The sequence below is a fragment of the Rattus norvegicus genome, chromosome 5, assembly GCF_036323735.1.
Source record: "Rattus norvegicus strain BN/NHsdMcwi chromosome 5, GRCr8, whole genome shotgun sequence".
In the NCBI taxonomy this organism is placed as follows: domain Eukaryota; kingdom Metazoa; phylum Chordata; class Mammalia; order Rodentia; family Muridae; genus Rattus; species Rattus norvegicus.
The window spans coordinates 74204496-74229015 of NC_086023.1; the positions used below are offsets into that span (position 1 = coordinate 74204496).

Here is a 24520-nt window from a genome sequence, read left to right on the forward strand (position 1 = left end):
CATACTTCAAGATGGTTCCCTCAGGTCAACCCTGTTGAAGTGACAGATGTTACAAAAAGGTATATCTTCACCAGAAGTTTCTGCTTTTCATCATAAGGGGAGGTGTGGTGCTTCTTGAACCAAATCTGGTTTAACACACTGTGAGTCATGCAAGTCACCAAGAAAGCTGACTGACCACTGGAAACCATTGACTTATTTTCCATATTCCTCCACCAACGGTATGCCCTCTGTCTAAGCATTGTCCTGACTGCTGTTAAGTCTTCGACTATGAGAGAAAAGCTGAGAGAGCTCCAAAGTAAAATGTTTTCCTCAGTTACTTTGAATTCATACACAGAAATAAGTTTAGCAAACAGAGCATGAATTTTGGAAGAAAGACCTGGAAGCCATGTTCAAGAGCTCAGTTCCTATAGGCATTTGAATTTTATGTCCTGTGGGGAAGTGCTTGAAGCATCCTACTGAAGGGAGGGAGAGGTTCTATCACTTAGACAGATACCCTACAACTTGTTCTGTCCTCTACCAGTAGAGACAAAGGTCACACATAGTTGTGGAATTAAAAAGGTGCCATGTTTTTGTCCTGATCCACATTTGTAAGATAGGATACAAAAATAAGCCTGGCCAGTTGGTACCAACATGTTAGATTCATCATCTAAAATAGTATAGAGCAGGGAAGGCCATGTTTCATCCAGGTCATGGCAAGTGCCAAAGTTCCAGAAGCTTGCATATTTGTGGTTAGTAAAGCACTCAGAGTGGTCTCTGTCGGCTGATTATAGATCAAGGTTAATTACGGCAAAGATGGAGTCCTCCTCCTAGGTTCCTAGGAGGCATTTCTCTCTATAGTTCACTTCTTTCTAGTAGGTCTCCATATTTGCATACAGGAAGAAACAGAACATGGAGAGTTATTTAGTACATGGCTTCTATAACTTAACCAGAGACCCACTGAGGAGTGATGGACCATCTCTAGTTGTTGGTACTGTCCCACTCTTGGTACTGAAAGCCTAGTGTCACTGGGAAACATTCAATTCTACGCTCTGCCACTCTGGGTCTATATAGCTGTTTCCTTCTTTTAGGCCTGGGCTTAAAGCTAAGAGAAATATTGCACTATGTAATTAGGGTCACAATTTTAGAAGGAGATGTTAGGACAAGATGAGCCAAATCCATGCTCTCAGATGACAGAGCACACTTGGGAGGCCATTACCAAGTATGTCACTGCCTGATTCTGTCCCATTCTGTCGCTTTGAGAAAGCCAGGTGAGCCATCAGCACAATAACCTTAACACTACTTACCAAGTGATTACTGAGCTGCAGATATTGTGCTAACTCTTTTTTTTTATTAACTTGAGTATTTCTTATATACATTTCAAGTGTTATTCCATTTCCCGGTTTCCGGGCAAACATCCCCCTCCCCCCTCCCCTTCCTTATGGGTGTTCCCCTCCCAACCCTCCCCCCATTGCCGCCCTCCCCCCATAGTCTAGTTCACTGGGGGTTCAGTCTTAGCAGGACCCAGGGCTTCCCCTACCACTAGTGCTCTTACTAGGATATTCATTGCTACCTATGGGGTCAGAGTCCAGGGTCAGTCCATGTATAGCCTTTAGGTAGTGGCTTAGTCCCTGGAAGCTCTGGTTGCTTGACATTGTTGTACTTTTGGGGTCTCGAGCCCTTCAAGCTCTTCCAGTTCTTTCTCTGATTCCTTCAACGGGGGTCCTATTCTCAGTTCAGTGGTTTGCTGCTGGCATTCGCCTCTGTATTTGCTGTATTCTGGCTGTGTCTCTCAGGAGCGATCTACATCCGGCTCCTGTCGGTCTGCACTTCTTTGCTTCATCCATCTTGTCTAATTGGGTGGCTGTATATGTATGGGCCACATGTGGGGCAGGCTCTGAATGGGTGTTCCTTCAGTCTCTGTTTTAATCTTTGCCTCTCCCTTCCCTGCCAAGGGTATTCTTGTTCCCCTTTTAAAGAAGGAGTGAAGCATTCACATTTTGATCATCCGTCTTGAGTTTCGTTTGTTCTAGGATCTAGGGTAATTCAAGCATTTGGGCTAATAGCCACTTATCAATGAGTACATACCATGTATGTCTTTATGTGATTGGGTTAGCTCACTCAGGATGATATTTTCCAGTTCCAACCATTTGCCTACGAATTTCATAAACTCGTTGTTTTTGATAGCTGAGTAATATTCCATTGTGTAGATGTACCACATTTTCTGTATCCATTCCTCTGTTGAAGGGCATCTGGGTTCTTTCCAGTTTCTGGCTATTATAAATAAGGCTGAGATGAACATAGTGGAGCACGTGTCTCTTTTATATGTTGAGGCATCTTTTGGGTATATGCCCAAGAGAGGTATAGCTGGATCCTCAGGCAGTTCAATGTCCAATTTTCTGAGGAACCTCCAGACTGATTTCCAGAATGGTTTTACCAGTCTGCAATCCCACCAACAATGGAGGAGTGTTCCTCTTTCTCCACATCCTCGCCAGCATCTGCTGTCACCTGAGTTTTTGATCTTAGCCATTCTCACTGGTGTGAGGTGAAATCTCAGGGTTGTTTTGATTTGCATTTCCCTTATGACTAAAGATGTTGAACATTTCTTTAGGTGTTTCTCAGCCATTCGGCATTCCTCAGCTGTGAATTCTTTGTTTAGCTCTGAACCCCATTTTTAATAGGGTTATTTGTTTCCCTGCGGTCTAACTTCTTGAGTTCTTTGTATATTTTGGATATAAGGCCTCTATCTGTTGTAGGATTGGTAAAGATCTTTTCCCAATCTGTTGGTTGCCGTTTTGTCCTAACCACAGTGTCCTTTGCCTTACAGAAGCTTTGCAGTTTTATGAGATCCCATTTGTCGATTCTTGATCTTAGAGCATAAGCCATTGGTGTTTTGTTCAGGAAATTTTTTCCAGTGCCCATGTGTTCCAGATGCTTCCCTAGTTTTTCTTCTATTAGTTTGAGTGTGTCTGGTTTGATGTGGAGGTCCTTGATCCACTTGGACTTAAGCTTTGTACAGGGTGATAAGGATGGATCGATCTGCATTCTTCTACATGTTGCCCTCCAGTTGAACCAGCACCATTTGCTGAAAATGCTATCTTTTTTCCATTGGATGGTTTTGGCTCCTTTGTCAAAAATCAAGTGACCATAGGTATGTGGGTTCATTCAATTCTATTCCATTGGTCTATCTGTCTGTCTCTGTACCAATACCATGCAGTTTTTATCACTATTGCTCTGTAATACTGCTTGAGTTCAGGGATAGTGATTCCCCCTGAAGTCCTTTTATTGTTGAGGATAGCTTTAGCTATCCTGGGTTTTTTGTTATTCCAGATGAATTTGCAAATTGTTCTGTCTAACTCTTTGAAGAATTGGATTGGTATTTTGATGGGGATTGCATTGAATCTGTAGATTGCTTTTGGTAAAATGGCCATTTTTACTATATTAATCCTGCCAATCCATGAGCATGGGAGATCTTTCCATCTTCTGAGGTCTTCTTCAATGTCTTTCCTCACTGTCTTGAAGTTCTTATTGTACAGATCTTTTACTTGCTTGGTTAAAGTCACACCGAGGTACTTTATATTATTTGGGTCTATTATGAAGGGTGTCGTTTCCCTAATTTCTTTCTCGGCTTGTTTCTCTTTTGTATAGAGGAAGGCAACTGATTTATTTGAGTTAATTTTATACCCAGCCACTTTACTGAAGTTGTTTATCAGCTTTATTAGTTCTCTGGTGGAACTTTTGGGATCACTTAAATATACTATCATGTCATCTGCAAATAGTGATATTTTGACCTCTTCTTTTCCGATCTGTATCCCCTTGATCTCCTTTTGTTGTCTGATTGCTCTGGCTAGAACTTCAAGAACTATATTGAATAAGTAGGGAGAGGGTGGGAAGCCTTGTCTAGTCCCTGATTTTAGTGGGATTGCTTCAAGTTTCTCTCCATTTAGTTTAATGTTAGCAACTGGTTTGCTGTATATGGCTTTTACTATGTTCAGGTATGGGCCTTGAATTCCTATTCTTTCCAGGACTTTTATCATGAAGGGGTGTTGAATTTTGTCAAATGCTTTCTCAGCATCTAATGAAATGATCATGTGGTTCTGTTCTTTCAGTTTGTTTATATAATGGATCACGTTGATGGTTTTCCGTATATTAAACCATCCCTGCATGCCTGGGATGAAGCCTACTTGATCATGGTGGATGATTGTTTTCATGTGCTCTTGAATTCGGTTTGCCAGAATTTTATTGAGTATTTTTGCGTCGATATTCATAAGGGAAATTGGTCTGAAGTTCTCTTTCTTTGTTGTGTCTTTGTGTGGTTTAGGTATAAGAGTAATTGTGGCTTCGTAGAAGGAATTCGGTAGTGCTCCATCTGTTTCAATTTTGTGGAATAGTTTGGATAATATTGGTATGAGGTCTTCTATGAAGGTTTGATAGAATTCTGCACTAAACCCGTCTAGACCTGGGCTCTTTTTGGTTGGGAGACCTTTAATGACTGCTTCTATTTCCTTAGGAGTTATGGGGTTGTTTAACTGGTTTATCTGTTCCTGATTTAACTTTGATACCTGGTATCTGTCTAGGAAATTGTCCATTTCCTGAAGATTTTCAAGTTTTGTTGAATATAGGTTTTTATAGTAAGATCTGATGATTTTTTGAATTTCCTCTGAATCTGTAGTTATGTCTCCCTTTTCATTTCTGATTTTGTTAATTTGGACGCACTCTCTGTGTCCTCTCGTTAGTCTGGCTAAGGGTTTATCTATCTTGTTGATTTTCTCAAAGAACCAACTTTTGGTTCTGTTGATTCTTTCTATGGTCCTTTTTGTTTCTACTTGGCTGATTTCAGCTCTGAGTTTGATTATTTCCTGCCTTCTACTCCTCCTGGGTGTATTTGCTTCTTTTTGTTCTAGAGCTTTTAGGTGTGCTGTCAAGCTGCTGACATATGCTCTTTCCTGTTTCTTTCTGCAGGCACTCAGCGCTATGAGTTTTCCTCTTAGCACAGCTTTCATTGTGTCCCATAAGTTTGGGTATGTTGTACCTTCATTTTCATTAAATTCTAAAAAGTTTTTAATTTCTTTCTTTATTTCTTCCTTGACCAGGTTATCATTGAGTAGAGCATTGTTCAATTTCCACGTATATGTGGGCATTCTTCCCTTATTGTTATTGAAGACCAGTTTTAGGCCGTGGTGGTCCGATAGCACGCATGGGATTATTTCTATCTTTCTGTACCTGTTGAGGCCCGTTTTTTTGACCAATTATATGGTCAATTTTGGAGAAAGTACCATGAGGAGCTGAGAAGAAGGTATATCCTTTTGCTTTAGGATAGAATGTTCTATAAATATCCGTTAAGTCCATTTGGCGCATGACTTCTCTTAGTCTGTCGACATCACTGTTTAATTTCTGTTTCCATGATCTGTCCATTGATGAGAGTGGGGTGTTGAAATCTCCCACTATTATTGTGTGAGGTGCAATGTGTGTTTTGAGCTTTAGTAAGATTTCTTTTACGGATGTAGGTGCCCTTGTATTTGGGGCATAGATATTTAGGATTGAGAGTTCATCTTGGTGAATTTTTCCTTTGATGAATATGAAGTGTCCTTCCTTATCTTTTTTGATGACTTTTAGTTGGAAATTGATTTTATTTGATATTAGAATGGCTACTCCAGCTTGCTTCTTCTGACCATTTGCTTGGAAAATTGTTTTCCAGCCTTTCATTCTGAGGTAGTGTCTGTCTTTGTCTCTGAGGTGTGTTTCCTGTAGGCAGCAGAATGCAGGGTCCTCGTTGCGTATCCAGTTTGTTAATCTATGTCTTTTTATTGGGGAGTTGAGGCCATTGATATTGAGAGATATTAAGGAATAGTGATTATTGCTTCCTGTTATATTCATATTTGGATGTGAGGTTATGTTTGTGTGCTTTCATTCTCTTTGTTTTGTTGCCAAGACGATTAGTTTCTTGCTTCTTCTAGGGTATAGCTTGCCTACTTATGTTGGGCTTTACCATTTATTATCCTTTGTAGTGCTGGATTTGTAGAAAGATATTGTGTAAATTTGGTTTTGTCATGGAATATCTTGGTTTCTCCATCAATGTTAATTGAGAGTTTTGCTGGATACAGTAACCTGGGCTGGCATTTGTGTTCTCTTAGGGTCTGTATGACATCAGTCCAGGATCTTCTGGCCTTCATAGTTTCTGGCGAGAAGTCTGGTGTGATTCTGATAGGTCTCCCTTTATATGTTACTTGACCTTTTTCCCTTACTGCTTTTAATATTCTTTCTTTATTTTGTGCGTTTGGTGTTTTGACAATTATGTGACGGGAGGTGTTTCTTTTCTGGTCCAATCTATTTGGAGTTCTGTAGGCTTCTTGTATGTCTATGGGTATCTCTTTTTTTAGGTTAGGGAAGTTTTCTCCTATGATTTTTTTGAAGATATTTACTGGTCCTTTGAGCTGGGAGTCTTCACTCTCTTCTATACCTATTATCCTTAGGTTTGATCTTCTCATTGAGTCCTGGATTTCCTGTATGTTTTGGACCAGTAGCTTTTTCCGCTTTACATTATCTTTGACACTTGAGTCAATGATTTCTATGGAACCTTCTGCTCCTGAGATTCTCTCTTCCATCTCTTGTATTCTGTTGGTGAAGCTTGTATCTACAGCTCCTTGTCTCTTCTTTTGGTTTTCTATATCCAGGGTTGTTTCCATGTGTTCTTTCTTGATTGCTTCTATTTCCATTTTTAATTCCTTCAACTGTTTGATTGTGTTTTCCTGGAATTCTTTCAGGGATTTTTGTGTCTCCTCTCTATGGGCTTCTACTTGTTTATTTATGTTTTCATGGAATTCTTTCAGGCATTTTTGCGATTCCTCTCTATAGGCTTCTACTTGTTCTCTAAGGGAGTTCTTCACGTCTTTCTTGAAGTCCTCCAGCATCATGATCAAAAATGATTTTGAAACTAGATCTTGCTTTTCTGGTGTGTTTGGATATTCCATGTTTGTTTTGATGGGAGAATTGGGCTCCGATGGTGCCATGTAGTCTTGGTTTCTGTTGCTTGGGTTCCTGCGCTTGCCTCTCGCCATCAGATTATCTCTAGTGTTACTTTGTTCTGCTATTTCTGACAGTGGCTAGTCTGTCCTATAAGCCTGTGTGTCAGGAGTGCTGTAGACCTGTTTTCTTCTCTTTCAGTCAGTTATGGGGACAGAGTGTTCTGCTTTCGGGCGTGTAGTTTTTCCTCTCTACAGGTCTTCAGCTGTTCCTGTGGGCCTGTGTCTTGAGTTCACCAGGCAGCTTTCTTGCAGCAGAAAATTTGGTCTTACCTGTGGTCCCGAGGCTCAAGTTCACTCGTGGGGTGCTGCCCACGGGCTCTCTGCAGCGGCAGCAACCAGGAAGACCTGTGCCGCCCCTTCCGGGAGCTTCAGTGCACCAGGGTTCCAGATGGTCTTTGGCTTTTTCCTCTGGGGTCTGAGATGTGTGTGCAGAGAGCAGTCTCTTCTGGTTTCCCTGCCTTGTCTGCCTCTCTGAAGGTTTAGCTCTCCCTCCCACGGGATTTGGGTGCAGAGAACTGTTTATCAGGTCTGTTTCCTTCAGGTTCCGGCGGTGTCTCAGGCAGGGGTCCTGCCACACCTGGACCCTCCCCCATGGGAGCCCAGAGGCCTTATACAGTTTCCTCTTGGGCCAGGGATGTGGGCAGGGGTGAGCAGTGTTGGTGGTCTCTTCTGCTCTGCAGCCTCAGGAGTGCCCACCTGACCAGGCGGTTTGGTCTCTCTCTCACGGGGTCTGGGAGCAGAGAGCTGCTGCGGGCCGGGATCCGCGAGTGTGGGACTACCTTGTGCTAACTCTTTTATTCTCGTGGGATACAGATACTGTTTGTCATAAGCCCCAGATAAGGAAACATGCCTGAAGAGGGTTGGTCACACCCAAAGTTATTTGTCCAACAACTAGTGGTAACAGAGTTCGAATTCAGATCTTCTGCCCTCATCTTCCCTACCTCAAAAATTATTGTGGGGCGTCATTTCTGCACTGTCCTGCTGTGAGTCTGTCAGTCCAGCCTTAGAATGCAATTCCCAGAGGAAAGGGACACAAATGACGTTCATCTATACCACGTATTTCACATTTCAAATTTCCTTCTGTTTTTATTGTCACCTGAAGAACCGAGGAAGCCACTGGTGTTGGTATCGTCTCTGTGTGTAAAGGTTAGGTCTGCTCTTTGGCACACAGGGGACACCCTTCTATGGCATATCCCTTCTGAACACTAGTCAGTTCTATAAAGACCGATCAGTTCTGACTGTCTTTGCTGTGCAGACTGAGACAATCTGTTCAACTTCATTTCCTTTAATTTTCTATCTTCCTCATTAGTCTATAAGCTTCCGGAGGGATACTCAAATGTCTATGTATTAATCTCTGTATCCCCTGAGCATGACACATAGGATCCCCACACATTTTTGATGAATAAATGAATAGCCTCCTCAAACCCGTCTCAGGGCTTCACCCTCTGACTCAGAAGCAGCCTAGCAATAGTCTTGGCAGACTTTATTGGTTATAGTTAGATAGGAATTGAGTGGTTCAAATGTATTCTCTATGTCTGAAGCCAGAACATGGGGTAAGATCTATCATGAAGGCTTGCTGGCTTACAGTTCTTTCTTACTGCAGTAAGGTTGCTTGCTTAATGTGCTCTTTCCCTGTCTCACAGGGTCTCATGTTGCCCAGGCAAGACTCAGATTTGCTACACAGCTTAACTTGCATTTCCTGTTCTTCCTATGTCTACCTCCTCAGGTTACATTTCTCCACTATCCTTAGTTTATGTGGTGATGGGGATCGAACCTGGGACTTGGTACATGCTGAGCTGGACATACCCCATACTGAGCTTCAGTCCTGGACAGATTGCTGTATATCTTGTGCTATGCTGCTTGTATCTCCTATAGGGTCAGCTCCCTGGGAACCTTTCTTAAAGAGTTCTTAAAAGAGACTTTTATTGTTTTTCATCCAATTAAAGGGTTGGGAGAAACTTCAGATCTGATGTACCATTAGGCCTTTGAGATTTCCTTTCTGCTTCTTATTTTGAAATTTAAATAATAATAAAAACAATCAAATCCTATTTTCTTGTAAAACATGGACATCAAGAGAATCACTGACCAATTAAACTGTCATTCAGCCCAGTGCTTGCTTTTGATGCATACCATGCAACTTCTGAGTTTTATTTTTGATTGTGTACTTACTGGAAGTGTCAGGTGATGCTCCAGATAGAGGTCATCAGACCAGAGCATGACAATTCAACCCCCAGCATCCCCCAGTAGAGATATCTGAAGCTTTTATTAATTTATACACTGGAGTAGGGAGGGGGACGATTCATACTTTATTAGGTTTTGTTGTTGTTATGACAGTGGTTTGATATCATGGGTTTCCTTCTAATAAAGAATAACTGTCATTTTGCTAAAATAGGTGAAGAATTTGATTTTCATACCAAATGAAAACCAACAAAACATAGAACAACTCTTTCCCACAAAACCAGAATGTGGATTCATAGAGTGTTCTTTCCAAGTATCTTCCTTCTCCACAGCTGGTAAAGTCACTTCCCTCCGCCTAGGTCCTGCCCATTGCCTGCACAACACCACTGAGGCAAAGGATCAGATGGGAGGAACTCAAAGAAACTTGTCTCGATACTTCTCAGTGTTGTGACCTTGGGAAACTTCCTTACCTTCTCTGAGACTGCTTTCTCCCAAATTGAAGGAGAATGAGGAAGGGATGTGAACTGCAACTTTTTACCTCCTGCCCAGTGCAGGGTGGGCTCCATTCCTCTCCATCTTCTTAACGCCATTTCTTTTTTATTTCCTTACAGAGACCCTTCATGGAGTCTCACAGCCCACCTCTGCCTGATTTCTCTTTCTTATCACAGAGGCGGGAGGAGAACGGTTCATCCTTTCTGGGCCATCTTGATGAACCTTCACTGAAAAAGTGTCACAGCCTCTGGCTGCTCCAGATGTGGTCAGAGTGTCCTAAGTGAGGGAGTTCAGAAATCCGTAGATAACCTACAAGATGAGATAAATGAGTAGGCAGGGACTGAGGCCCTGAAGCTGACATTTAAATTTGTAGTCTAGCCTACTGTGAAGTCTTAAGAGATGCCATGTTCTCAGTGCAAGGCACCATTTTTTAATTTGGGCTTCCCTACATCTTCCCTAGCCACTTTTCTGCCTTTACTTCCTTACCCAGTGACCCTTCGTGGAGTCTCTCAGTGCCCTCTACATGACTCCTCTTCCCTGACAAAAAGAGATACAAAGAGCAGTCTGTCTAGCTCATCCATCGGGATAGCACTGCGTAAGTTGGGGTAGCAGTGTGCTCACTATGAGGTTATTGTATGGGCTGAATTCACTGATGCATGTGAAACACCCAGAGCCTTGCCTTGAGCAAGGCTTCACCTTACCAGCATTGGTCCTATGGATTCCTTGTTGCTAAAATCATTCAGCATCTGAAGATACTTTTTCCTTCCACAGATACATATTAAGTGCTAACTACATGACATGTACTGTTAGACCAGTGGTTCTCCCTGTTCCTAATGCTATGACCCTTTAACACAGTTCCAAGGTTTTAGTGACTCCGAACCACAAAATTATTTTTGTTGCTACTTCATAGCTGTACTTTTCTATTATCATCAATCATAATGTAAATATATATGTTTTCCAATGGTATTAGGAGACCCTTGTAACTGGGTCATTCAACCCCTGAAGGGGTCATGACCCACAGGTGGCAAACCATTCTGCTAGATGCTATACAAAAAAGAAGAACTTAAATATGGTGTTAGTGGGTCATGACTTGATTGTCTGGCATTGGGCACACATAAATAAATGAGAGTTGCAAAAAACAAAATGAGCATGCAAATAGAACTACCATATGACCCAGCATTATCACTTGTATAACTTAGGGTTTGCATTGCTGTGAAGAGACACCATGATCAAGAAAACACTTATAAGGACAAGATTTAAGTCCTTAAATGGCTGGCTTACAGGCTCAGAGGTTCTGTCCATTGTCATCAAGGTAGAAGCATGGCAGCATGCAGGCAGGCATGGTGCAGGAGTTGCTGAGAGGTCCACATCTTCATCTGAAGTCTGTTAGAAAAGACTGGCTTCCAGGCAGCTAGGACAAAGGTCTGAAAGCCCACACCTACAATGACATACTTCCTCCAAGGCTTTACCTACTCCAACAGGGCCATACATCCTAATAGTGCCACTCCCTGAACCAAACATATTTAAACAACCACATTTCACCCTCTGGCAAGTCTGTGGGGGACACACCTAAACATAGCATAATGCGAAATACATTTAGTACAACTCCAGAAGTCCCCATAATCTATAGCAGTCTCAACAATGTTAAAAGTTCAAAGTTGAAAAATCTCTTCTGAGATTCATCCAATCAATTAGCTTTAATCCCCAAACCAAGACAGGAAACCAGCTGGGCAAACTCCAAACTCTCCATCTCTGTGTCTGATGTCAAAATGGTCTTCAGATGGCCAACATCTTTTTCATCCTAGTTAACTGCAATAAAGTTCTTTCTCCTGGGTTGTTTCCACTCCCTGTTAGTAGTGTTCCTCAGCAGATATCCCACAGCTCTGGCATCTTGAGTATTTTGGAGTCTCCAAGGCAACTTCACCTTCTTGTTCCAATGTCTGGGATTCACACATAATCTTCTAGGATCCTCCAAGGGGCTTGCACCACTTGTCCAGCTCTACCTTTTGTAGCACTCCAAGCTCAGGTTGACTCACTTCACTGCTGCTGCTATTCTTGGTGATCATCTATCTCATGCTACTGACATCTCCAATACACTGGGGTCCTCTACTGCAACTAGGCTTCACCAATAGCCTGTCATAGACTCTCTTTATGGTGCCAAACCTCAAATCCTTTCAATGACTCCTTCAGTCCTGGGCCTTCAACTGGAACCGAGGCTGCATCTTCCATGGTCTCTCACAGTGCCAAGCCTCAGCTGCTTTCCATGATCTCTTCATATCTTCAAAACCAGTACCGCCTGGGTGACTCTTACACAAATCCAAGTCCAGCTGCAGCATGAGGTACAACCTTGGCTATCTCTGGAACACAGCTTCTTTGTGCTCTCAGAAAATACTTCCCAGGAGATTTCACCTCAGTGATGCTGGTCTCTTCTTAATCACCTCTAATTTCTTAGCTCCAGCTAACCAGCATCAACTGTCCCAATAGTCCCTTCTCTTCTTGACTCTAAAGTCAGAGCCCACATGGCCAAAGTTAACACGTTCTGCTGCTTGCTGCAGCTGGATCATGACAACTTCCACTCCCACCCATCCCCCACTCCACAGCCCCTGTTATTCTAATAACAGTTTTCTGTTTTCCAGTGATTTTCTTCACTGCCTAAGCTTGGCTATTCTGTAACTTACTCTGGGAATTGACTTTGAACTCAGAGATCTGCATGGCTCTGTCTCCTGAATGCTGAGGTTAAAGGTGAGTACCACCCCACCTGCACTTAAGCTTTGCTTCACCTAGAATTTGTTCTGTCTCAGGCTGGCCTTGAACTTAGAGATCTGTTTGCCTTCGTTTTCTGGGATTAAAGGTGTGTACCACCAGGTCTGGGCCTAAGCTTTCCATGGCCACTGTTCCTTAAGATCTGGATCAAAAGCCTGTATGTTTCAGCCTCAAGATCTGGATCACAGGTGTCCCTCCACTTCTGTATTGTAGTCCATTCCAGATAAAAAGCCCAAACTATTCTTTGTTCAATTGCAAGTACAAACAACAAGATTATCTAGGTGAGATCTTGGCCTAAGATCACTACTTCCTTAATCTCCTTATCTCCTTGAACACAGGATTCAGCTCCATTCTACTTCCTGGTGCCCCTTTATTAATACTTCAACCATACATTTTTGTATTTTTTCTTTTTATGTTTGCTATGCTTGCTACTCTTCATTAAAATGCTCTTCATAAGAGTGACTTTAGTCACCACAGAATAGAATTTATACCAGGTTGTTTGGAGACTTCCTTTGTCAAAGCAATTCATCTCTTCCCCTTAGCCTCAGGCAGACTCTTTGGACAATGGCAAAATGCAGCCACATTCTTTACCAAAATATCACAAAAACAGTCTCTGGGCTACATATTAAAGTTCTTCTCTAAAACCTCTAGAGCCAGGCTTCCATAGTTCAAACTACCCCCAGCAGCAAAGTCTTCCATATTTCTACAAGGATAGTCCATTAAGCCCCACTGAAAGCATTCCACTGCTTTAAGAGTCCCAAAATTCCATTCCCCTCCCAACAAAGCATGGTCAGGCCTATCCCAGCAATGCCTCAGTCCCAGACACCAATTTCCACCTTAGAGTTTACATAGCTGTAAACAGACACCATGACCAAGGCAACTCTCATAAAGACAACATTTAATTGGGGCTGGCTGACAGTTTCAGACGTTCTGTCCATTATCATCAAGGTGGGAGCATGGCAGCGTCTAGGCTGGCATGGTGCTAGAGTTGCCAGAGAGTTCTATATCTTCATCTGCAAGCCACTAGGAGAAGATTGGCTTCCAAGCAGTTAGGACAAGGGTCTTAAAGCCCACACCTACAGTGACACACTTCCTCCAATAAGGCCATACCTCCTAATAGTACCACTCCTTGGGCCAAGCATAATCAAACCACCACACCACTCTTGGTGGGTATATATGTATATCTAGAAGCCTCTATATATATTAAAAACAGAGATACTTGAGTATATGTATCCATAACTGCACTGTTAAAATAATAAAAGGAACAAAACTAATGTAGATGTCCATCATCAGATGTCTAGATAAAGGAAACGTGTTACACATACACAACAAAATTTTGTGCAGACATAGAAAAATGAAATCATGAAATTTTCAGGAAACTGAAAATAATTATGTTAAGTGAATTTGTCAGAAAGACAAATACCATGTGTTTCTCTGCTGTGTGGTGCCTAGATTTTTTTTTTGTCTTAATCCCTGGTGTGGGATACTTCAAATTGTTCACAGCAGCTGAGTATGATTTGCCCTGTGCTCTAGCAGGGGCGTGATTTTGCCAGTGGCAGATAGTTTTTGTGATTGTGTGATGTTTGGAATTCTGAGGACTTTTCAGAAGGTAGAAATGCTAGAGCCCTGGTAAGTGGGTTGTTGGTTGGTTGCTGTTGGTTGTGGTTTGTTAAGTAGCCATGTGCAAAGAAACAAGAAGAAATTAGATATCCTAAAGTGGAAGATCGAACTTGCCTAAAGGAACTCAACCCTCCTAATCAGCAGGAGGTTGTCCAAAGACAGTGTTGCCCCCTTTTCCTCTATCCTTTTGTCTCTCCTGACTAGGGTTAAGGGGTTAAAAGGATGGAAGAAAAAAGAACACCCAAAGTATCAAGAGTCTGCCCCTCTGCCTCTCTCTCTCTCTCTCTCTCTCTCTCTCTCTCTCTCTCTCTCTCTCTCTCTCTGTGTGTGTGTGTGTGTGTGTGTGTGTTTATATGTGTATGCTCCTAAGTCATGAAACTAGAAAACTGGTTATAAGAGAGGAGAAGATCTTAAAGGTGGGAAATAACATAATGGGAGAGAGGTAATAGGAAAGCAGAAATGAGGACTAACCAGGAGAAAGGATGAAAATCAGTTGGTGGCAAGAAGATGCATATAGGTCAATAGGGGAGGGAAGTAAATAAAAACAGAGTACAATGATATATACATATATGTGTACATATACATAGACATCATGAACATTTTACATATACACATACACATACATTTACATATATGAATTGATGAAACCCATTACTTTGATTACTAACTGGAATGAAGAATCGGACAGCAGAGAATCAAAACATGTGGTCAGGCTATTGAAAAGCCTTTGCTTCACTGACTCTGAGCTCTTACTACATGAAACTCCCATCTTTATGAGATTCTGCTTGGATTAGTCTATGTTGTCCCAGTGACACTTTATTACCTACTCAACACATAGAAGATGGAGGACTGTGGCCGTCAAGGCTCTGTGTCGTCTGGTTCTAATTTGTCCGACACCCTCACTTCTCTCAGGGCTGCAATAATTCTCACTATAGTTCTTGTCTCTCTTTTTCCCAGGCCTTTGCCTGTACACTCACATCTCATGAGAGGATTTTTCCATCCCCGGTGAATATGTCTTTAAAGGTCTTGCCCATTCCCACCACCTCCATGAATTCTTTCTTCATTTTTTACTGTCCAAATTGACTTTCTTGCTCGTTGCAAGAGAATAGTATTCATACTCACCACCTTGTAGAATGAGATATATGTGTACCTTGCCTCCCTCCCTGGAGACTGTAAGGTAAACATACAGTGGACATCATAAAGCAAGTTATTAGAGGCTAGCTGGAAATAATGGTCATAGGCAAAAGAGGAAATGACTCTTGCATAGATAAGGAAAGAGGGAGAGTGGTATTTGGAAACAAAATGAAAGCAAAAGGAATCTCAGGAAACTTGTTATATGTTCTTCTCTTTTGAAATTCTCATATTAGTTCATCCAGAAAAGGCATGAGCTTCAAATAGCCAAGCAGATATCCTGGCGTGAAGCAGAAATTGCTAGCAGAGGGGAGAGCAGAGGACCGCAACGTGATACCCAGAGAGATGCACAGAAGGAAAATGTGGGTCAAGTGAGAGGGGCTTCCTACCTGGCCCTGTGATTGGGTGTGCATACAGCTCTAAGAGGATTCTGAATGGAGTGTGAGAAGGCAGCCATCAGTAAGTACCATCGTGCCTGGGAGATTCTGATGTATGCTCCTGGCTTCAGGGTAATTACTAATGGTGTCCCCTTTACTGTCAAAAGTGTCTCAGTTTGAATGAATTTATGTTCACTCTACAGTGAAGGCAGTCTTTTCCAGAGTGGTTTAAGGTTGGTAGTGGGCATCATGTGCACAGTGTGTGTGTGTGTGTGTGTGTGTGTGTGTGTGTGTGTGTGTGTGTGTGTGTGTGTTTGACTGTCTCTCTGTCTGACTGTCTGTCTGTCAGTGTATAAATCACACCTTCTCCTCAACCAGGCAAGAGTCAGGAAAAAACAAAAGCTTAGCGATTGCAGCTGAGATGAATGGCATCCAAAGTCCAAGATAACCTACAAACTCTCAATGATGCTGCTTAAAACTTAATTTGTAATTTGTTTTATTGTATCTCCAGGTAATTTGATTCCTTAGGATGATTTGGATGTCAGAGAGTTTATTCTGCATGGGAGAATCTTCTGAGATTTCTACAAAGGATGGATTATCAACCAAAATATCCCCTGTCTGTATTCCATTTCAGTTAGTAACCTAAGAATTACACGATTGGGTAGGACAGTGATGGGAACTTTTATGTATTTTATTTGCTGCACACCTTACTATTCCTAATTCTCAGCAGCTCTACAAACATGCATTTTACACATGTGAAAACATGTGGAGAGAGACTGGGCGGCTTGGGAAGGGTACATTGCTGGTAAGTTTGGGCAAGAACGGTGGTTTTAACCCTTGTGCTGGCTCTAAGCCTTGTTTGGGTGGAGAAGAGGAGTTGTCCAGGGATCAGGCAGTGGGCAGAGACAGAGGACTCAGATGGATTTATTCTCTTTCTCAGTAACTATAAATATCACCCAGTGAGAGCCCATCAGTCTAGTTGTGTCAGCCTGGAGATGGTGAAAGCGCTGGGAAGCTACAGACATTATACAATTCAACTCTCAGGAGACTGGCAGGTTTTTGAAAGCACTATGTTTTGCTGTCTCAGTAGCTGAGTTGAGCTGGAGTGTGTTGAGTTTCAGTGATTGTATAATCTGATGGTCAAACAACCAAAGCTGAGAGAACAAAACCAAGCAGAACAGATGAGCTTCCTGCTTTGGTGATGAGATGGACACGAACATGTCCACAAAAAGAGAAAGCTGCTTCAGACCTGGGGACCTACTCCATAGCTGCACTCGTTCTTCTGAAGTTGAAGACCCTTGACCTTAATGCATTTGCTATCTTTTGAATTGCTCTTGTCAGGATGTTCAAAAGTGGTGCAAAAGGTGATCCATATATCAGTTTTATATGTAAGAAGCAAAGTGTGTGCATTTATATTGCTACAGATCTTTATGCATCTTGGCTCACCCAACATCACCCTCATTACTATCTTCTTTCAGCCTCCCATATGTCAGGTCAGTGTCAGAATGGTTAGAAGGGTAGCAGGTAAGTTTTCTCTCATCAGCAACAGCATACAACCTCTCACTCTACCGTCGCTGCAAGCTGAGATCCACTTTGTGTGAATAGGGCTTAAGTGCATGCTAGAAAACTCCATTATGCAACAGCAACCATCACTGTGTCTCAGAGAAGAGCATTCAGCCTTAAATGATGGGGTCAGAAGGCACAACCGGGAGTTTCCGATTGTTCTGTCTTTGGATCTGAAAAAGCTTGCAACTGTTGTAAGAAATGCTCTCCAAAAGCAAACGAGATTAGTATTTCCTAGTATTTTTTTTCTTGTCTCTCCCTTTCCTTCCTTCTTCCTTCCTTCCTTTCTTTCTTTTTTTCTTCCTTCCTTCCTTTCCCTTTCTTTCTCTTTCTTTCTTTTTAACTTAACAAGACTGATTTTTTCTTCTTTTGGTAAATTCAGAGTGCATTCTGTAGTTCATCCTTGTTTGCTTTTGGGCATCATGAAATCAATACATGCCAAGATGTCTAGATGTGTGAATCAGCATACCTGATGTAATCTGAGATATTAGGTTTTTTATAGTTTTATGGGTATGGAGAAGGACTAGGATTTCCTTTGGAAATCCATCCACTGATGAAAAGGGGCTCTGAGTTTTATGTATAGAGGATGGTCTAAGGATATGAGATAATGACTTGGAATAAGGAGTCAAGTCATGACTGCTCCTGAATCAATCCATTATCTTGAAACAGGAGTTCATGGTAACCATGACACCATAGATGCTGAAGAAGATTCTTCCTTTGTGCTTAATTCACTTTCTGGGTTGGCTTTCATTGCCCATAGTCATTCCAGCCTATTTCAACCTCTTAACTTAGTTGTAGCTCTCCCCAGAACACCACATGGACAGACCCATCTTGGCTTCCAGTTTTTCATTTGATGGCAATCTGATCAAATTATCAGCATTCTCCCAATGTCTCCAATCTAATTATTTTGGGGTATTCAATCCTGCTTTGTAATTCCACAACATTCAGGCTATCTTGTCCCATTTATTTGTTTATATAAGCTTGGTGTTTCTCCATCTTCATAGAGATGTAGGAGTCTTCATATCAGGCTCGTCATTAGTTTTGCTCAGCACTTTACCTCAGTACTCAGAACAATATCTTTTTAGTAAATAGAGGAAGATCAACAAGTTATTTTTAATAAATGAATGCATGAATGATGATACCATGAATAAGTTGGTGATCTTATTAGGACCTTAGCTTGTCATTCTTGAAGTTCTTGAAGAAATATGTGTGTGATAGTTAGTGTTATTGTCAAGTGTGGTAGAATCTAGAATCATCCAGAAGCTGGGCATGTCTGTGTGAGATTATCTTGATCATGTTAATTGATGTGGGAAGACCTATCTTGATTGTGGGCAGGACCTTTCCCCAGGAAGAGGCCCTGAACTTGATAAACAGAAAGTAGCCTGATCCTTGGCATGCGTGCCTTCTTGCTTCTTGACTATGGATGCAACATGACCAAGTGTTTCATTCTTCTGCCTCCCTGACATCCCTGACCCGATGGACTATACTTCTGAACTATGAGCTAGAATAAACCCCTTTGCCCTTAAGTGGTTTCTGTCAGAGGATTTTATCACAGCAACAGGAAAAGAAACAAAGGAAATGTGTTTCTATTTGTTTGGGGAACAAGTCACAGTCAGAGAGTAACTTTCATGGGCCATGGCCATCACAACCCTTAACTAATATAACTAATACAGGTGAAGGCATGTAGGCATAGACACAGACCTAGAAAGAATAGGGAATGCTATGTGCTTAGGGTTGCTTTCTCAGTGCAGATAGAAGGCTAATGATGGAGGTCAAGTGCAGTTATAAGAATTTCCCTAATGTTCCTGTTTTACAAAGAATATAGAAAGATTTGGTAATCTGCAGGAAACAACTTCAATAAAAAGTATCAGGCTAGCTCCAAAGTCCATCCCCTACCACTGGAGTATAGAGGTGTTTGCCATTCACACCACCATTGAAATATAAATGTATTTGCAATGCTCCCCATCCCTGGACTATGTCGTACTCCCCATCCCTGCAGTATAGAGGTGTCTTCCATATTCCCCATCACTGCAGTGTGCCATGCTCCTCATTGCTGGGGTATAGAGGTCTCTCCGAACAGATGATGGGAAGTCTCTGGGAATTCTATAGCCAGTGAATCTGTAATTTTCAGGATATATGGGGATTTTGATCAGGCTGTTATCTCCAAGGACCTCTTCTGACTTTGTTTTCTCTTCCTGCTAACTGACATTCTCAGAGATATGACTGAAATCTACATGTTCTTGAAAATGTCATTGCTGCTGCATTCTGGGTAAATGGCACAGTAAAGACTGGGTCAATAGGGGTTGCTTGTCTTTGATCCAGTCCACGTTTGCTAACCTGGAGACAGACTCATTAAATTCTAAACACAGACAATCTGGAGTGTGTATAGCCAGGTAGTCTCACTTAGGGTTTTTGCTCCATGAGGGTTGGAGACAGTATCCACAGAATAGGAGGATCTGGGTCACCATTCATCCACATTACTTCTGTAAATATTAAATAGCCGCACAACCGCCTCTGGGTGCTGATAGGCTCACACTCCACTGCCATGTAATCACATCTAATCCCATTGAGCTCTGCTCAAAATAGCCGTAATTGGTGGTTTTATCCAAATCAATAAAGACAGCTTCTACATATTGATTATCATCCAGGGTATAAAATCATCACCAGTTACCTGGAAAAGAGAAGCAGTCTGCCAAGGGAAAAGGTCAGATATTCCATCTAAACAAGGCAGGGCAGGGGGAGGTGCAACCAGTGAGTTTTAAGGTAATAGTGTCAAATTACCTGAAAATGCACACAGTATATTCTTGTAATTTGCAACAACAGAGAGCCCAGAAATAGGTCAATCATTTAAGTGAGTCTTCAAGTCTTTTCTCTCTGATTCAGTGAGCTTGCTGGTATTAGCAGTCTTAAAGGGGCTGGAGCCAACCAACAAAGACAGTACAAAGCCTCTGCATTCACAGCCCAATCGTGGCACATACAGTTTCAGTCCAAAGGGTGGCTCAGGCAGATACACTGTCCCCAAATAAGAATCAATAGAGATCTTCAGCTCCTGTCATAAGTATTCATGGGAAAACATACAGGAAGAGGTGACTAGATCACCTCAAAATCCAAGATATGGGACATAAAGACATTTTCCACAGTAGTAACAGCAAGAAGAGATGGCCTCGTGGTGTTAAATCTTACATTTCTAACCACAGAATTTGGAATGAACCGGATATTCATTTCCTGAGAGAAGCAGTTCAGTATTTCATTCCTACTAGCAAATATTAAAAGTTATGTAAAAGCATTCAACACCACTGATAGAAAACACAGTAAAAAAAAAAAAAAAAGCCCACTCGGTAGTTTCAACCCCACATGTTAACAGGGATCTTGGGCTTTCCCAAGCCTGCTTCGTACTCTCTAAAAGACATTGGCAGGAGTAACAATTCATATCACATCAAGCTTTTATGAGGAATTCACAACCCCTCTTAAGAACTCAAAAGATAAGGACAGAACTTGTTTTGAATGTCTTCATGGGAGTGCCCTTCAAGTCCTTGTCCATGTGACCACAGCATTGTGACATTGTTATGATTGTTACAGAAATATAATTGAATAGCTTCTTTAGATTTCTTTCTTCTTAAACATGTCATTTTAGAGCCGTAAAAAGTTACCTTTCTAGGAGAGATGACAGTTCAATGAAAAGTTTTAGCATACACATTATTACTTAAAGATTTTACTTTTATTTTTAATTGCACGTATATGTGTGTATCTGAGTGTAAGTTTATGCATGTAAATGCAATGTCAGTGGGTGCCAGAAGAGGGCATGGGATCCCCAGAAGCTAAAGCCATAGCAGCTGTGAGCAGCTGACATAGATGCTGGGAACCAAACCTTGGTTCTCTGCAGTACCAGAAGTGCTCTTAACCATTGAGCCACCTTTCCAGTCCCTACAAATTATTATTCTTAATACTTTTATCAATAAAATGCGTGGAAATAGAAATTTTTTTTCCTTTTGGTGTATGGGTCATCAGATGTGTTGTGTTACCACAGCCAATGATGGCAGAAAGTCTCAGCCTGACAAGGAAACAGGATCGATGGCTTTAATGACAAGAAGAGCAATCAATGCTCAACAGTGGTATAGTTCCATTTTCTAGATGAAAACTAGAACGTAGGATATTTGTGGTGGTTGAATATTGGTTGTCAACTTAATGAGCCTGGAGTCACTGAAAAAACAAATCTCTTGATCCTAGATTGGGTTAACTGATCTGGGAGAACTCACCCCACCTTACATGTGGGCTGGTGCCCAGGACTGAATACAAGGAGAAAGTCTGCTGGGCATCAGCATACATCTCTCCTTCCTTTCAGAGCATAGAAGGAATGGGACCAAATGCTTCATGCCTTGCCTGATCAATCCGTTCCTTACCAATGAGCAATCAAAGCTTAAACTCTGAACCAAAACAAACTCTTTGTTTCTTAGGTTTCTGTTGTTAGGCATTTGGTGTAAGCAATGCTAAGTGACAAATGTAGCATTAAACAGGTGTGTAACAAAACAGTCCATCTGAAAGGGAAGATTTCTGTGTTCTTGTTTTCTGTGATGGATACATTGGCGCCCTCTCAGGTAGAGGTTTTTACTGTGTGCAGGTGGTGTGAACGTGGTACATGTGGATGTCAAAAGACAACCCTGTGTGTCAGTCTTCACCGTCTACCTTTTCTGAGACAAGATGGCTTTGTTTTCTTCCTGCTGCATAGGACAAGCAAGCTGACCTGCCACCTTTCAAGGGCTGCTCCTGTTGCTACCTCCCTCCTTAACTGTAGAGTTATGACTATAGATACTCATGCTACACACCTAGCTTTTACATAGATTCTGGAGCCTTGGAATTACATCCTCACACTTGTGCTGCAAGCATTCTGCCTGCTGAGTTATGTCCCCAGATCAAGGATTTTTGTTTCTATGTTTTCTTTCTGGAACTTGAGAAGAGGAGGCAGATTTTAATCACCTGATAAATTTACTTTAATGTAATTATTATAATTTTTAATTTTGAAAAAAATCCTGGGGAGATTTGGTTTATAAATAATTATATTTAGGCAATATACTGTCATGGCAAATATTAAAAAAATAAGGTTAGCATAAGAAACAAATAAAATGGAGTCATTAGTTCTGTGGGGGTTGTTTGTTTGTTTGTTTGTTTGTTTTTAACTCTTACTGAGATAGGGAGATAGCCCAGCAGTTAAGAGCACTTTCTGCTCTTAAAGAAGACCAAGGTTTGTTTCCCAGCATACAATCAGCTGAGGGTCCAGTTCTAGGGGATCTGACACTGTCCTCTGACCTCCACTGGCAATGTGTACACTGTGCACAAATTTACATATGCATACACACATTAAATAAATAAATATTACTATTACCTTTCAAAGACATAGATCCCTTTGCACTTATTTTTCATAAATGTTTTTCTACATGGGAGCATTCAATATGAACTTGGGATGTTTATAGCCTCCTATATATAGATATGACTATCAAGAAATAAGATAAAGGTGAATCTTGTGGACTATGCTATGAAAACAGAATTCCTAGCCTTGGCTCCTACCTTTATTCCACACTTTCTCTGGGTTGTAAGCAACTTCTGTGACTTTGTTCTATGTATGGATATGGTTAACTCCGGTACACCTGTAACAAAGACCTCCCCAAAGTTACAGAGTGGTAGACATGGCCGTCTGCCAGCCATGTGCAGGTGGAGACCCTCTGAACACTGATGATTAAATTTTGCTTTTGTCTTTCTTCATATCTTTCTTTTCTTTCATTGAAAGGTTTTTTTTCTACAGAATATTTTGATTAGTGTATCATCTCCCTCAACTCCTCCCAAATCTCCCTTACCTCCCAAGTCCATAACCTCTATGGCTTTCTCATTAGAAAACAAACAGGCACTGCCCCTAGAGGCATTGCAGGTGTGGCTGCTGTGTTACTTGGGTGTCCTCAGTAGGTGGCATAGAGAGGAGAAAGACTATGTCTGTGCTCAGTGTTCTATGAACATCTGAATGATTAGTAACCTAACACTCTCAAAAAAAAAAAAAGTGAGACCACAAGTCCAGCCCCAGAAGGCCCAGGTCGGGAGCTAGCCTGAGATGACCACCTGTCTAGCCCCAAGCAGGCCCAGTTGGGCTCCCAGGATGTAGAGCAAGCCAGAAAATAGAAGAACCTCCCTGGGACCTCAGGCCTGGGGTAGGAGTGAGTCTGAGACAGAAGACCTTCACAAGGGACTACTGGGGTGGGCCATGCAAGCGGCTAGCCCAAGATAACCACCAAACTGGCACCACAGGACCTAGATACAGGCTAGCCCGAGATGACCACCAGTCTGTTGTTATGTAGGCCAGTAGGGGGGTTGGAGGCAGAGAGACCATGCCCAAGATAACCCTTGCACATGCATCATAATGTACAGTTATGGCAGCAAAAAAGCAGAGCCCAAACAGCCAGAGACCCTGGGCACCACTAAGGAAGACAAGTAACTGGTGGAGAAATGGAAGAGAAATATAAACAGAAGGATATAGGCCCAGTGAAAAGAGGCAGACCTGGAGAGTCGAGGGTAGCGAGGAACAGCCTGATGTGAGCAGCCGGTGATGCCACATAGGACCATAGTGGGATCCTGGCCTGTGCTGACACTGGGGCCCACGTATGGATTCATAGTCCTGTTGCAGCAGGAGTCTGTCACCACGAAAGGCCAGATGAACATCCCTGGTCTTGGCTTGCTGCTGTTGATATCTAAGGGCAAAGCACAAATGATACCACCTCTCATCTGTGCATCAGGGGAGAGCTGGTCCTGGGTCTTGAGAGCTGGAGAGCTGACCCTTCCCCTAGCCAGCCACAGTACTCACGAGAGTGGGCCCTGCACATTGTGGGAGCTGCAAGTAAGCCAACCAGAGGATAGGAGCATGAGAGAGCAGGCCCTACCAATCATTTTCTATGCAGTGGCATTATAAGGGAGAATATGCTCCTTCCTGCTTGCCCCTCACCACCTGCAGCAGGGGGGAGACCTGGCCCTGAGGTCATGGGAGCAGGAGAGCTAGCCCTGCAACAAGCACTGGCCTAGTAGAACTGACCCTGATGATGGGGGTACATGTGAGCCAGCCCTGAGGAAAGAGCACCGACCCTTAGTGATGTAAATGAGAGAGATGCCTTCCCCAATCCTTGTCCCTTGCCACCTATGGTGGGAAAGAGTGCTGGTCCTGGGTCTTGAGAGCTGGAGAGCTATCCCTGTTCCTCACAGGCTGCCACACAAGAGAGAACAGGCCTTGTACCTCACCTGGGCCACATGCTAGAGCTGGCTCTGGTTGCAGGGGTTGCAAGTGAGCTGTCACCAAGGGCATGAGAGAGGAGAGGCCAGTAGGCTGACCAGCTCAGATACCTCTCAGGCCCAGATCCAGGG

General features: G+C 42.3%; 1 non-coding gene across 1 annotated transcript; it reads left to right on the plus strand.

Annotated features, from left to right (window-relative positions):
* The first annotated feature begins 23023 nt into the window (after positions 1-23023).
* Positions 23024-23155, plus strand: LOC120103303 (small nucleolar RNA SNORA17). Its single transcript, XR_005505378.1, has one exon. It is a non-coding gene; the product is annotated as a small nucleolar RNA SNORA17 (small nucleolar RNA).
* The last annotated feature ends 1365 nt before the right edge of the window (positions 23156-24520 follow it).